This window comes from Lithobates pipiens, unplaced genomic scaffold, assembly GCF_037356315.1.
Source record: "Lithobates pipiens isolate NorthernLeopardFrog02 unplaced genomic scaffold, aLitPip1_a1.2 Scaffold_8, whole genome shotgun sequence".
NCBI lineage: Eukaryota > Metazoa > Chordata > Amphibia > Anura > Ranidae > Lithobates > Lithobates pipiens.
This window is the reverse complement of record NW_027507903.1, coordinates 457,584,164-457,598,426: the sequence shown is the minus strand read 5'-3', so window position 1 is coordinate 457,598,426 and position 14,263 is coordinate 457,584,164. Positions and strand designations below refer to the sequence as shown.

General features: G+C 45.3%; 1 protein-coding gene across 1 annotated transcript in view; it reads right to left on the bottom strand.

Annotated features, from left to right (window-relative positions):
* Window positions 1–12,834, bottom strand: part of TMEM263 (transmembrane protein 263) — a 41,030-nt gene extending 28,196 nt beyond the window's left edge. The window contains exon 1 of the mRNA XM_077468467.1: window positions 12,689–12,834. The gene's annotated coding sequence lies outside the window, so the exon portion shown is untranslated. The remainder of the gene's footprint in view (window positions 1–12,688) is intronic.
* Window positions 12,835–14,263: the final 1,429 nt, after the last annotated feature.

Here is a 14,263-nt window from a genome sequence, read left to right as displayed (position 1 = left end):
TCTTTATTCAACCTTACTAACTATGAAACTATGAAGTCAAGACCTGATCTATGCAGCTTAGTGGGCATGGTGCAAATAAGCCCCGACCCAAAACAAATGTATTGATTCGAAAGTATAAATTCACTCTGACTGCCAACTATGTGTGCTTCTGAGTCAATGACTCGAAAAATGGCGATATCAGAAACTGCGAGGCAATTAGCATTTTTAAAAGTCAAAAGCAATGCATGCCCATTTCCTTTATCTATAAGCCAATGATACACCAGCGACCCCGCCCCACCCCCCTTATTTTGTATAGCATACCACTTTGGATAGCAAAGGGAATAGTTAAAATCTGTCTGCCACTTGAGTCCCATTCAAGAGATTTCACTTCATTTCCTGTAGACACAGCAGGAAGTAAGATGATATCTCCCCTTAGTAGGGTAAATCCCCTCGCAGACAGGTGTCACCAGAACAAGTGCCATCATTGGAAAAGTTCCAATCAATTCTTCTGGTGGCAACTCAAAAATTTAAATTTCCTCTCATTTTCAGTCCTAGTGACAATGGGTCACCAAGAGGGGGGGGGGGGGGGGGGGGGAATTCTCCTGGTGATAGAATCCTGTGCAGCAGGGACACAGGGAAATTAGAAAACTATTAGGGCTTTTTTTTTTTTAGATCTGTGCATATACACACACAGAGGTATATTTTTGTAGCATTAGACAGGTGCATCGTCCTGCATTAATAAACAATATTAAAGCGGTCCTCCACCCTGAAGTGGAAGTTCTGCTCATCCGATCCCTCCCCCCCTCCGGTGCCACAATCAGCACCTTTCAGGAGGGAGGGGGGTGCAGTTACCTGGATAATCCAGGTATCTGCACCCACTTCCGGGACAAGACCCCCGCAGACGCCCCCCCCCCCCCCCCGTTGTGTTCTGGGAAACACACACAGATCCCAGGACACAGCGGCGACCAGCATAGACGCGCAGCGTGACTCACGCATGCGCAGTAGGGAACCGGGCAGTGAAGCCGCAATGCTTCACTTCCCGATTCCCTGACAGAGGATGGCGGCGGGGGCAGCAGAGAGACGAGCAATCGCTCGTCTCTCTGCTGCCGACATCGCTGGACCCTGGGACAGGTAAGTGTGAATTTATTAAAAGTCAGCAGCTGCAATATTTGTAGCTGCTGGCTTTTAATATTTTTTTTTAAAGGTGCAGAACCGCTTTAAAGGTATTGTGCTGATATGAACCCTAGGGCCTCCCAATGCAAAGATGCTGTAACTTTTGCGCAAACCAATCAATATTTGCTTATTGGGATATTAAAAAAATATAATATAAAAAATACATGTTGGCCTAAACTGATAAATACTTTGTGTGTGTGTGTGTATGTGTATATATATATATATATATATATATATATATATATATATATATATATATATATATATATATATATATATATATATATATATATATATATTTCTAAGATTGGACACGCTCTTTTAAAAATGCACTGCTGACAGGTAAACAGACACAACCTTTATTATGGGGACCACAACACATGATTTAATGCACTGGAACGCAACAGTGTAATTGAGCACTAAGGGCTCATCCACGCAGGCGCAGAGCCCCCTGAATAGTGTGAAGGGCCATTTGTTTATCTTCTTCTACTAGCATGTAGCTGTGTGCAGGCAGTCTATACAAGAGAACTTTATGGACTCACCCACACATCCAGGTTTGACGTGTGCGCGGCTCCCAATGCAAAGCCTGTATGACCCATGTGAGTGAGCCCTAAAACTGCACTAGAAGTAAGCTAAAAGTACAATAAAAATACTGCAAAATAAAAAGCAGTATAACAAATTCAAATTGTCTCTAGTAGTTCTAAAGCTTTCCACCAACTAAAAATAACTCCTATCTGTAATATCTCAGAGCAAGCTCCAATCCAGCGACAATGGGAATGCTGCCGTGCTATTGTGCAAATCATAATTCTAACAAGTGAGACAGTAGCAGACAAAGTTTACACTCAGCTTCCAGCACTGAGTTCTGATAATATCATGTTTTTAAGCCATCGGCTGAACAAAAGGTCTGTAGAAAGGGAGGCGGCCCAGCTCACCAGCACAGGGAGGCTTTTCTTCTATCCAGTGACGTGGCAGAGACTTAAACCTGATCCCTGACTGGCTGGAAGCTCTGCCACGCTTTACAGCAACACTTTCATGTCATCCCCAGAGATGAGGAACTATTTACCTCTACCTAAACACACACACACACACACTATACATGTGGCAGGAACATTCCCCTCCCTCCGAGATCCAGAAATAGCTCCTCTACAAAGCCTAGCATGGTGGATGGAGTTTGGATCATGACAAATGCTCGCAAGTAACCGAGGATGACACTTATTAAAGGGAATCTAGCCATATACAAAAAAAGTATAATACAGAAAGCAGCCATCCCGGATGGCACTTAGACACACCTAAATAAGCACAAGCAGCATCTCTTTAGGAGTGGAATTAAAGGGAAAAATGAAAACTGCAAACAAGCAGACTCTTTTTTGGAGAAGAGACATGCGATGTCTGTTCTGTAAGAAAACAACCTACCTGTCTGTTCCCAGTCCTCCTTATAATGTACTCTGAGCTGTGCATGTACAGCTCAGAGAACATTCCCAGCATGCCGCTGTGCAGAAATTAATAACTTCCTTATGCATGCGCCAGAGTTACATCATCATGCGCCAGCCAATCATGAGAGCCAAAGACCCCGCACCTGCGAGGGAGCTCAATGTGGAACTCCACTATCCCAATCAACAATGTATTCATTTTTAAAGAGGGATTCCACCTAAAAAAAAAAAATATTAAAAGCCAGCAGCTATAAATACTACAGCTGCTGACTTTTAATAAAATGGATACTCACCTGTCCCGGGTTCCAGCGATGCCGGCAGCCGAGGCCGATCGATCGGCTCTCGGCTGCTGCAGTCACCATTCTAGGTGAGGGAATCAGGAAGTGAAGCGAATCGGCTTCACTTCCCGGTTCCCTACTGCGCATGCGCGAGTCGCGCAGCGCAATAGGAATTCTCCGCGCTGTCTCTGAGAACCGTGTGTGTCCCAGCAGACAGCGCGGCAGGACAGGAAATGGCGTAGACTCCCACGGGAGTCTATGTCCGGAAGTCGGTGTAAATACCTGTCTTTGACAGGTATCTCCACCCCCCTACCCCCTGTAAGGTGCCAATTGTGACACCGGAGGGGGGGGGGGGGGGGGAGGGTTCCGATCAGCGGAGGTTCCACTTTAGGGTGGAACCCCGCTTTAAGTCTTATGCAGCTAGCATTAGTAAATAGATAAGAAAGTATGTACTTTAAACTTTTTTTACATTTTTTTATTTTTATTTCTTCAGGTTACTTCCTGGTTTCTTGTCTAGGCAAATGTCATTATTATACAGAATTTATATATTATTATTATTATTATTATTATTATTATTATACAGGATTTATATAGCACCGACAGTTTACACAGTGCTTTTCAACATTAGGGCAGACAGTACAATTACAATACAATTCAATACAGGGGGGAATCAGAGGGCCCTGCTTGTTAGAGTTTACAATCTAGGATAGTGCATCACTTTACATTAGGGCAACCAGAACAGTTACATTACAATAGGAATCAGAGGGCCTTGCTCCTTAGAAAGTCATACATCCCAGGAGCCTTCAGGAGGAGGAAAGGAGAGGAATTTTCTCCACTTAAGAATACTCTTCTGCATGCCTGCCTGCGCTAAGGGCAGATGGATTCCAGGAAGTAAATGCTACATGAATTATTTGCCCTTACTCAAGATGGCCAAAGCCAGAAATGCTAGGGGGAGGTTTTCAAGGCGATTTCCTAAAAAAATGAAAGTGATTGTAAAGTATCTTTTTTTTAAATAACAAACATGTTATACTTACCTCCTCTGTGCAGTTGGTTTAGCACAGAGCAGCCTGGATCCTCCTCTTCTCAGGTCCCTCTTTGCTGATCCTGGCCCTTCCGTCCTGTCGAGTACCCCCAGTCAACAGCTTCCTATGGAGGCACTAGAGCCAAGTCACAACTTTGTGTGTCTATTCAGACACGGAGCCCCGACCCAGTCCAGCCCCCTCTCTCCCCTGATTGGCTGACTTACATTGACAGCCACAGGAGCCAATGGCACCACTGCTGTGTCTCAGCCAATCAGGAGGCATGTCCGGACAGCGCTGATTAAATGTTCCCATAGTTTTTTGGTTTTTTTTAATCAAAAATATGTAGCAGAATACACATTTTACTGGATGTTTTTAATAGCAGAAAGTAAAAAATGATTTTTTTTTTTTGCGCTACAAGCAAAAATAAAAAGAAGAAAAAAGAAAAAAAAAAGAGAGACATACATTTTGTTTGGGTACAGTGTCGCATGCCCACGCAATTGTCAGGTTTCAGTTAAAGTAACGCAATGCTGTATCGCAAAAAAATGGCCCATCAGGAAGGGGGCAAAGGGTTCTGCTTTAAAGCCCATCTCCAAGATACCAGTAACCAAGCCCCCAATCATTTCTCGACCCAACGTCTTTTCAGCCAATATAATTTCATTAAGAGGGATTCCACCTAAAAAAAAAAAATATTAAAAGCCAGCAACTATAAATACTACAGCTGCTGACTTTTAATAAATGGCCACTCACCTGTCCCGGGGTCCAGCGATGCCGGCAGCCGAGGCCGATCGATCGCTCGGCTCTCGGCTGCTGCCGTCACCATTCTAGGCGAGGGAATCAGGAAGTGAAGCGAATCGGCTTCACTTCCCGGTTCCCTACTGCGCATGGGCGAGTAGCGTCGCGCAATAGGAAATCTCCGCGCTGTCACTGGGACCCGTGTGTCCCAGCAGACAGCACGGCAGGGCAGGAAATGACAGACTCCCATGGGAGTCTATGCCCGGAAGTGGGTGTAAATACCTGTCTTTGACAGGTATCTCCACCCCCTCCCCCCTGAAAGGTGCCAATTGTGACACCGGAGGGGGGGAGGGTTCCGATCAGCGGAAGTTCCACTTTAGGGTGGAACCCTGCTTTAAATTTCAGGCATTTTTTGTTTTTATCATAAAATATCAGAATTCATTAAAAAGTTTTAAAACTACCTGTGACATAAGTTGGGCTTTGATGTAATGCTATATCTTGGAGGAGTGGGAGGATACTGTGCGCCACTGCGCATTGCTTCAAGCAGATCTGCATGTGCCCAACTACAGATCCCATCAGTCTTTGGGTTTGTAGCTGTAATACTGGGTGGTTCTGTGGGAGGTGTCTGGGGCAGTTCTCCTTTCCTGTCACAACCGCACACAGCCTTATAAAATTAGGCATAGATGGGTCCAGCTAACAGAGGCAGGAAGAAAAAGTGTCATTTTATTAGACACCCCCACAGTTAGGATCATACTGTGGCGATTATGTGAGTGCAAATAATGAGACACAGGGGAGTACATGAGACTACACAGGGGGAGGGGGGAGGGGGCATTGAGAGTTGATTCCTGAGCAATACAGCAGATAAGCAATGATCACAAGGCACAGGATAAGAAGGTAATGTATGGGCTACATATGGGCAGAAATTCAATTCTGCCCAGAGATCAGCTTTAAAGCTGTACATATAAAAAGCAATATATATATTATACACACACACACACACACACACACCTCAATTGCCACAAAGAACATAAATCCACATTGTTTGATTCAAATTCAGCTATCACCTTAATAAAGCAGCTGTGACAACTTCACTATGCTGAACATAGGCAGTAAACAGAGCAGAGCTGTGGGAGGGGCCCAGCAGGCTCCACCCACTACAGCTTTCAGCAGAAAACGACATGAGGGGGCGGAAACAAGACCAGTCACCCAGCACAAGGAAAGAGCAGCAGTGACCGGTCTTTATTACAGGAAGCTCCTGCACAGAGATAAAAGTTTCACAATGGATTACATACTGCACAGATGTGCCATATACAGTATACACAAAGCACACCAAGATTTAGACTGATTGCTTATCCTGGGGTTCACATAGGTCTATCCAGTATATCCCTCCTAGATTGTAAGCTCTAATGAGCAGGGCCCTCTGATTCCCCCTCTCTTGAATTGTAATGTCTACCCTAATGTTGTAAAGCGCTGCGTAAACTGTCGGCACTATATAAATCCTGTATAATAATAATAATAATAATAATAATAATAATAATAATACTTATCAGTGATAAGTTTCATGAAGCTTGTCATCCAGACTGTACACTACTTTCCAAAACCAATTTAAAGACCAATGAACCAGATTGTAAAGACTTGCCCTATAATTCATACAAGCTCTACATCTTGGACTACCGGAGGATCCCGATATAACTCCTTCCTAAATAATTTAATTTTCTTACATATCAACATTAGAGTCCATCACAAACTCTCTAGGCTTTGTAGCGACCTCTATTGAAACAAGTCACCAAGTATCCAGATAGCCATCCTTTGTCACTATTGGTATTTCTGTCTGAGTTTTTCCATTACGAAGTATGTGTTGATGTCCACTAGTAATAGCCAGCCACATAGTGAAGATAACTCCTTTGCATGGTCTCTATGACTAAACACACTGGCAGCATGGCGACTTAGATGTTCTTATGCCTTGCAGTACTGGGTGAAGGGTCTGAATTGCAGAACTCTCAGGGGAAGGAGTCAGGGTTTTAAATAGGTGAGATGGGAGGGAAGGTTTTAACCCCTTCACTGGGGTTCTCCATTTAAATCCCAATCAGGACACTACCTGCATGGAATTTGCATGTTCTCCCAGTAAATACATAGGTTTCCTCTGGGTATTCAGGTTTTCCTTTCACACGCTAAAGACATGCTGGTAGGTTAATTGGCTAATTTGCAAATTGACGCAAATAGGTCTGTGTGCACAAATGAGATGAAACCATAGACTGCATTTAAGGAGGGATGGGCTCCCTCCAGGCATACCTGCCCCTTAATCTATCCATTCTTATATGTGCTCCTACTATGGTAGCTCTGGAAATTTAGAGCCCCTTCACACTGGGGCAGGTGGGTGCTGACAGTAAAACGGCGCTAGTTTTAGCAGCGCTTTACAGTAATTTTAGCATCACTATTTAGCCGCTAGCGCGGGCGCTTTTAACCCCTGCTAATGGCTGAATAGAAGGTTTAATGCACCTGTGTAGCGCCACTGTCGAGGCGTTTTGGCAGCGGTGTCCATTCATTTCAATGGGGGGGAGCAGTGTACCACTCCTTCACCGCCCCAAAGATGCTGCTTGCAGGAAATTTTTTAGCATCCTGCCAACACAGCAGCCCAGTGTGAAAGCACTCTGGCTTTCACACTGGGACTGCAGGGGAGGCGTTTTTCAGGTGCCTTACAGGCGCCATTTTTAGCCTGAAAAACATCCCAGTGTGACAGGGATCTTAGGACCGCAGTACATGCAGAGGTCCCTTGGCATGGGCACTGTTGTTTATGCATATATTTACAAGTGTGTGCAAACAAACCTGTTTGACAAAAACAATTTGGTTGTTTTGCAGGTTGGCTGGTTAGTGTGCTGGGAAAATGTTTGTCTGTTATGTTTATCACCCTTCCATGTGCACTTTGCTGCAAAGGCCAGCAATAGGTTGGGGTGGTTGATGCTTTTTTTTGTACAGTTGGCTGAATTCGATTAAGGGACACACTGGATGACTTTGTTGGGCTTCATGTGCACCACCGTGCCTTTAAAGGAGGGGTGGGCTCCCGCCAGGCATACCTGCCCTCAACCACTTAAGGATCAAGCCTCTTTTTTACACTTGTCGTTTACAAGTTTAAATCAGTTGTTTTTGCTAGAAAATTATTAAAACCCCCAAACATTGTATATATTTTTTTCTAACACCCTAGAGAATAAAATGGCGGTCGTTGCAATACTTTCAGTCACACCGTATTTGCGCAGCGGTCTTACAAGCGCATTTTTGGTAAAAATACACTTTTTTGAATAAAAAAATAAGGCAACAGTAAAGTTAGCCCATTTTTTTTATAGTGTGAAAGATAAATTTTATGCCAAGTAAAATTGATACCCAAAATATCCTTCTTCAAAATTGTGACAAACCTTTAGACCCCTTTCAGACTAGGGCGTTTTGCAGGCGCTATAGTGTTAGAAATAGCGCTTGCAATCCGCCCTAAAATAGCTGCACCATTGTCTGTAGTGTGAAAGCCCAGAGGGCTTTCACACTACAGCGGTGCGCTGGCAAGAAGTCAGGGAAAAGTCCTGCCAGCAGCTTCTTTGGAGCGGTGAAGGAGCGGTGTGTTGACCACTGCTCCCCATTGAAATCAATGGGGCAGCGCTGTACTACCACCGGCAAAACGCCGCTATTGCGGCATATTCCCGGCGGTTTTAACCCTTTCTCAGCCGCTAGTGGGGGGTAAAAGCACCCCACTAGCGGCCGAAATGTGCCGCAAATCCGGCAGTAAAACGCCGCTAAAAATAGCTGCATTTTACCGCCCAAAAATCTCCATAGGTGATGCTTAAAAACGTCTACAGGTTACCAGATTTGAGTTACAAAGGAGGTCTAGTGCACTTTAAAAATAAATAAATCTTATTTATATTACTTTTAAATCCGACACAGTCTTTTTAAAAAAAAAAATAATTTGGGTCACTTTTATTCCTATAACAAGGAATGTAAACATCCCTTGTAATAGAAAAAAAAAAAAAAAAAAAAAAAAAAAAGCATGACAGGACCTCTTAAATATGAGATCTGGGTCAAAAATACCTCAGATCTCATATTTACACTAAAATGCAATAAAAAATAAATTGAAAAATAAAATAAAAATTATTCTCCTTTAAGAGCTATGGGCAGAAGTAACATTGACGTCACTTCCACCCTCCCATGCCATGCAGCCGAGCAGGGGCCTTTTTCCTCTCAGTCGGCAGCCAGGTATACCAGCAGGTCCGGTAAGTGGCGGAGACAACCGGAGTACAGAAGGAGGGGAGTGGGCACCTCTCCCACCACCGATAAAAGTAATCTTGCGGCGAATCCACAGAGGACACAACTTTTATCCTAAAGAGAAACGCACGCCGTTCCCGGTATTTAGCGTCAAAGTAGCGACGTATGGGTACAGCGATTTGCGTGAAGTGGTTAATCTATCCAGTCTTATATGTGCACCTACTATGGAGGCTCTGTAAATTTTGAGTTAATACTTTAGTGTATATACAGGAGGTCCCTTGGCATGGACACTGCAGCTTATGCATATATTTGCAAAATGTGTGCAAACAAAACCCTCTTTTTTTAACGTAAACTGTTAGGTCAATGTTTAATGGTTTGCAGGCTGGCAAGCGTGCTGGGAAATCTTTTGTTTGTGACTTAGACTGTAAGATCCTTGGGGGCAGGGACCAATGTAATTGTACAATGTGTAGAACAATTCAAAAATTGTTGCCGTCATAAATACCTGTAATAAATAAAATAATGGAGCAAGTTCATCACAAAGTCACCATGCTGGTCACTGGAACCAGTCACAACTGTGATTATTCACATCTGCCAACTATATGGGGCCCAAAGCACCACTATGGACCGTTCTTCATGAAACTTTATCTTAAAGCGGACCTTCAGTCATTTTTTTAACTTTCCATCTATTAAATCTTCTGCCCTTGTTTTAAGTTTAGATAGTAAAACATTTTGTTTCTGCCAGTAAATATCTTATACATCCCACTTCCTGTTTCTTGTCTGGTCATTCGCCTAGGCTTATGACATCATGCACTGCTCTCTCCCTCTCACTTTTGTGAAAGTTTGCCAGAAAGGGAGGAGGGATGAGTCATAAGAGGACCAATGAGAGCTGCAGAGCTGGAGGTGTGTGTCTGTGTAAATCCAGGAAGTGAACAGGCAGCAGCTTCAGCTGCCCACGGTTAAAATGGTAGCAGCCAGACTTCGTGGAGGGAGATTTCTGCAGCATATTTGGGAAGTACAGAATCACAGTATATATAAAATAATGTGCAAAGTGGTTGTAGGGAAGCTTCAGAATGGCAAAGATGTTTTTTATTACAAAATTGTGTGAGCAGACTGCAGTTCTTTAATATATTATATTACAGTCACTACTTGGAAAGGTAAAAAACACAAAGCTAATATCCGTCAGAACTGGGTCTTCTAGTCACCACTGTTTCTTGAACTAGGGCCAGATCATAACACAGCTAAAACATTAGGACCAGTCCATCACTCACTTACTAAAGTAGCTTCTACGGTCACCACTGTTGCCCCATCAAATAGGCCCTTATTGTCACCACACTGGGATAAGTCTATCACATATATAATAAACCTGCCCCCACTCCTCAAAAAAAAAAACACACACACACACACACACACACACACACACACTCTACAAAAAAAAATTAAGTTTCTGCTGAAAAGTCAAAAAGTTTAAGGAATTTCTTTATTTTGGGCCCCACTGCAACCGATTAGTGAGAATCAAAAAAAATAAATAAACGGTCAGTTTCTAAATTTAGCAGCCCTCCTAGATGGGAGGAACAAGCAAAAAAATAGTACTGGTCCACTACGTAGTCTATAATACTGTCACTTCCCACAGTAACCCGTTAGAGCTTCTGATATTGCCTCTACACCGACCTCTCTCATCCTTTTCAACACAGAGGAACCCTAGAATTAACGTTCAGGACAGCTAATATTTATAAAAAAAGAACAGAACAGGCCAACGTATTATTAAGGCCTCCTGCACACTTGACATTTTTAATGTGGCTTGTTTGGGTATCTTTTTTTTTTTTTTCTCCTGCCTCTAAAGGCCCTGCATGTTAACCTATGTATACATAGGCGTTTAGAGACAGGGGAAAAAAAAACCTACAACCAGGGCATCCAGAAACATCAGAGTTTTGGAAGAAAAAAAATGCTTGGCGTGTGTAAATGTGTCTAAATGCACATTTAGCAATTGAGCATTAATTTCAACGGCCAAAATTAATGATCATTCTGGCCGATGAAATAAATTAAAGCCCAAGTACTTATGCGCCTAAACATGCATTAACGCTAGGTGTGTTTAGTGCTTGGGCATTTAATTAATTTCAGTGGCCAGAATAAATTATTCTGGCCACTGAAATGAATTAAATGCCCAAGCACATTACATGGGTTTTCAAGCATCAAGCATTTATATTTCTGCCAAAATGCTGCTGCTAGAAGGAAAGGAGTTTAGGAGAGTTAGAATAATGTCCGGTGTGCACAAGGCCCAATATTGGCCAGGAAAGTAACACAGATAGTGAAAATTGTAGTATTCCCTCACATTGGGGGTTTATGGCATATGGCCCACTTACACAAATGGTCAGTGGAAGAGTGTCCCCCCTTACAATGGTGGCCAGTAGAAAAGTGCCCATCAGATTAGTGGTCAGCTTGAGAAGGACCCCACATTAGCAGTATGGAGGTCCTTCTCACTCGGACCACTTTGCACTGGCAGTCAATGTGAGAAGGACCTCCTTACGTTGGTGATCAGTGGCCTACTCCTTACATTGGCAGGTGGGAGAAGGGCCTCCCTACAAAAATCGGTGGTCAATAAAAAAAAAAAGACATACCTCCCTACTTATACTAATGGTCAGTGAAAAGAATGATCCCTAAATTTGCAGTCAACGGGAGAAGGAGCCACTTACGCTGGCGGTCAACGGGAGAAGGAGCCACTTACGTGGAAGGTCAATGTGGGAGGTAGCTCCTTACACTAGTTGTTAGCGAGAAGAACAGAAGAACGTTCCTTCATTGGTGATCAGAGGGAGAAGGACCTCCCTACAGATAGTGACAAAGTTAGTTGGTGTCAGTGGTTAATTATCAGAGAGAGGGAGGGAAATTGCTCAAGTAATCCCTAGTAACCTCTGGAAGAACACTGGTTGAGGTAGGTTGTTCCACACTACTCCAGCAGCTACCCACCCTGGGACTGTCCTGACAGTCCCTACAGATATCGCTGTGCGGCTCATACAGGTGTGGTCTGAAGTTAGAAGAACCCTTATCTGGGACCCTCAGCTTTCATTTTGCCTACACAAAATATGTTGCTCAAAGCCCCATCACATAAGTAGAATTTCTAACAATCTGCGGACCTAAAACGGGTTTCCTAGGACCCCCATTCCAGTCCTTCCAAGTAGAGAATGGACGGTCCATCACACACGTTGGTGAATCTGCTTGCAGTGGCCATCATACTGTACATAGGTTTACCCCAGTTATGTGACTTCACACACCTAGACCAGTCCTTCATACACTGCCTTCCATCCTATAGATTAGAACACATATCATCAAATGTCACTAAGGGGGCCAGTCCAGCGCACAGTCCCTATCAGCTATGGTTGAGCACATTCCCTACTGTTCCCTATACTACCACCATACCAGTACATGTTAGCACTGTGCTGGGAATGGTCATTGTCACAGTCCCTTCTTCACACACTTCACCCCAAAGACCCCCATAGTTCATCTGAAGTCCATAGCAAGTGCATCTGCTTGCAGCAGTCCATGACACAGTCACATAGGTCTCATCCATTTGGAAGAGCTCATCACAAAGTCCCAATACTGATCCCTACAGTACATCATCTGGCAGTGGTCCAACCAGTCCCTATCAGCGAATCAGCAAGCCTCAGTTTATCACCAAGTCGCTGACAGAACAGCTCATAGTCCCTACTGAGCATCTTTTGGCACTAGACCATGGCACAGTCCCTGTGCGTACACCATACAGTCCATACTGCTACCTGTGCGCCTCCATAAGCCCTCCCAGGCCGTGCCCCTCGGTGCCCCCTCAGCCCGAACTCACCGGCTCCACTCCCGCCTCTCTCCCGAATAACTGGCCGTATTACAGCCCCGGTGACGGATCTCCCTCCGCCGCTCTTCTGGCTCACACTTCAATCTGCGGCTGCTGCAGACGTGGCGCTTGACGCATCCTTCCGCTCAGCCAATAGCGACTGCCCTACAGATCGGCCAATCAGCGCAGAGCTCAGGGCAGTGACGTGGAATGTCCCAGATGTTTCTAAATTCTCCTCTGTGATGGTGGAGGGGGCAGCTGAGAGCTGAGACACTGGCAACATGTACAGTTAGTCCATCAGACGTGTCCAGACCTCCTGTACCTGCAATGCCAGTCCCTGAGCAGTGCCCATACTCCCTGTACCGACACTACCAGCCCTCGAGAAGTGCCCATACCTCCTGTACCTGCACTGCCAGCCCTTGAGAAGTGCCCATACCTCCTGTCCCTGCAATGCCAGTCCCCGAGAAGTGCCCATGCCACCTGCACTGCCAGTCCCTGAGAAGTGTTCATACCCCCCCTGTACCTACACTGCCAGTCCCTGAGAAGTGTCCATACTCCCTGTGCCTGCACTGCCAGTCTCCAAGAAGTGCCCATACCTCTTGTACCTGCACTGCCAGTCCATGAGAAGTGCCCATACCTCCCGTACCTGCACTGCCAGTCCATGAGAAGTGCCTGTGCCTCCTGTACCTGCACTGCCAGTCCATGAGAAGTGCCCATGCCTCCTGTACCTACACTGCCAGTCTCTGAGAAGTGCCCATGCCTCCTGTACCTGCACTGCCAGTCCCTGAGACGTGCCCATACCTCCTGTACCTACACTGCCAGTCCCTGAGAAGTGTCCTTACCTCCTGTACCTGCACTGCCTTTCCCTGAGACGTGTCCTTACCTCCTATACCTGCACTGCCAGCCCCTGAGAAGTGCCCATACCTCCTGTGCCTGCACTGCCAGTCCATGAGAAGTGCCCATACCTCCTGTACCTGCACTGCCAGTCCCTGAGAAGTGCCCATGCCTCCTGTACCTGCACTGCCAGTCCCTGAGAAGTGCTCATACCTCCTGTACCTGCACTGACAATCCCTGAGAAGTGCCCATGCCTCCTGTACCTGCACTGCCAGTCCCTGAAAAGTGCCCATGCCTCCTGTGCCTACACTGCCAGTCCCGAGAAGTGCCCATACCTCCTGTACCTACACTGCCAGTCCCTGAGAAGTGTCCATACCTCCTGCACTTGCACTGCCAGTCCCTGAGATGTGTCCATACCCCTTATACCTGAACTGCCAGTCCCTGAGAAGTGTCCATACCTCATGTACCTGCACTGCCAGTCCCTGAGAAGTGTCCATACCCCCTGTACCTGCACTGCCAGTCCCTGAGAAGTGTCCATACCCCTTATACCTGGACTGCCAGTCCCTAAGAAGTGTCCATACCCTTTATACCCGCACTGCCAGTCCCTGAGAAGTGCCCATACCGCCTGTACCTGAACTGCCAGTCCCTGAGAAGTGTCCATACCCCCTATACCTGCATTGCCGGCCCCTGAAAAGTGCACATACCATCTTGTACCTTCATTGGCAGTCCCTGCGAAGTGCCTATAACCTCTGT